The sequence below is a fragment of the Orycteropus afer genome, unplaced genomic scaffold, assembly GCF_000298275.1.
Source record: "Orycteropus afer afer isolate SDZICR_OR568_19922 unplaced genomic scaffold, OryAfe1.0 scaffold00400, whole genome shotgun sequence".
Taxonomy (NCBI): domain Eukaryota; kingdom Metazoa; phylum Chordata; class Mammalia; order Tubulidentata; family Orycteropodidae; genus Orycteropus; species Orycteropus afer.
In genome coordinates this window covers 879,471-881,390 of record NW_006921987.1, presented here as the reverse complement: position 1 = coordinate 881,390, position 1,920 = coordinate 879,471, and positions in this window count along the sequence as shown.

The window sequence follows — 1,920 nt, the reverse complement described above, 5'->3', positions numbered from 1 at the left end:
TTTTTACTGACATCCATTTCAGTCATTTCCTTCTTTCCTGCTTTCTTAATGACCTTTTAATTTCCTCCTATATGATATTCTTCATGTCATCCCCCACAACTCTTCCGGTATTTGGTCATTTGTTTTCAGTGCATCATATCTGACCCTTAAATTCAGGTACCACCACTCATCTGTCAATTTGTTGTGCTGTGGTGGCTTGTGTGTTGCTGTGAGGCTGGAGGCTATGCCACCAGTATTTCAAATACCAGCAGGGTCATCCATGGTGGACAGGTTTCTACAGAGCTTCCAAACTAAGACTTAGAAGAAGAAAGGGGCCATCTGCTTCTGAAAGAATTAGCCAGTGACAACCTTATGAGGAGCAATACAACATTGTCTGATATATTACTAGAAAACTTTATAAATAGCCCTGGAATATTACCCGGTGTAGTGCCAGAAGGTAAGCCCCTCAGGTCAGAAGGAACTTAAAATATGACTAGGGAAGAGCTGCTTTCTCAAAGTAGAGTTGACCCTAATGATGTGGATGGAGTAGAGCTTTTGAGACCTCCATTTGCTCATGTGGCATGACTCAAAATGGGAAGAAATAGCTGCAAACATCCCTTAATAATCAGAACATGGAAAGTATGAAGTATAAATCTAGGAAAATTGGAAGTTGTTAAAAATGAAATGGGACACATAAACATTAATATCTTTGGCATTAGTGAGCTAAAATGAACAGTTCTTGGCCATTTTGAATCAGACAACCATGTGATCTACTACACTGGGAATGACAAATTGAAGAGAAATGGTATGGCATTCATTGTCACAAGAAAAATGTTTCAAGATTTATCTTGAAGTACAGTGCTGTCAGTGATAAGATAATATCCACATGCCAACAAAGACCAGTTAATACTATTACTATTCAAATTTACGCACCACCACCAAATCCAAAGATGAAGAAATTGAAGATTTTTACCAATTTCTGTGGTCTGTAATTGACCAAACATGCAATCAGGATTATTGTTGGTGACTGGAATGCAAAAGTTGGAAACAAAGAAGAATCACCAGTAGTTGGAAAACATGCCCTTGGTGATAGAAATGATGCTGGAGATCGCATGATAGAATTTTGCAAGAACAATGACTTATTCATTGCAAATACCTTTTTGCACCAACATAAATAGCAGGCTATACACATGGACTTTGCCAGATGTCATACACAGGAGTCAAATCAGCTACATGTGTGCAAAGAGGCAATGGAGAAGATCAATATCTTCAGCCAAACCAATGCCAGGAGCTGACTGTAGAAATTATCATCAACTGCTCATATGGAAGTTCAACTTGAAGCTGAAGACAATTAAAACAAGTCCACAGGAACCAAAATATGACTTGGATTATATCCCATCTGAATTTAGAGACCATGTAAAGAATAGATTTGATGCATTGAACACCAGTGAACGAAAACCAGAGGAATTGTGGCATGACATCAAGAACATCATCCATGAAGAAAGCAAAAGTCATTAAGAAGACAGGAAATGAAGAAAAGACCAAAATGAATGAAGAGATTCTGAAACCTGCTTTTGCATGGAGAGCTAAAGCAAATGGAAAAAATGACAAGATGAAAGAGCTGAGCAGAAGATTTCAAAGAGCAGCTCGAGAAGACAAAGTCAGTTATTATAATGAAGTGTGCAAAGACCTGGAGGTAGAAAACCAAAAGGGAAGAACTTACTGGACTTTTATCAACCTGAAAGAACTAAGAAAACAATTTAAGCTTCGAGTTGCGATACTGAAAAATTCTATTCATTCAATTCTAAGTATTGAATGATGTAGGAAACATCAAAAGAAGGTGGAAGGAATACACAGAGTCACTGTACCAAAAAGAATTGATTGATGTTCATCCATTTCAGGAGGTGGCATATGATTAAGGACCAATGGTATTGATGGAGC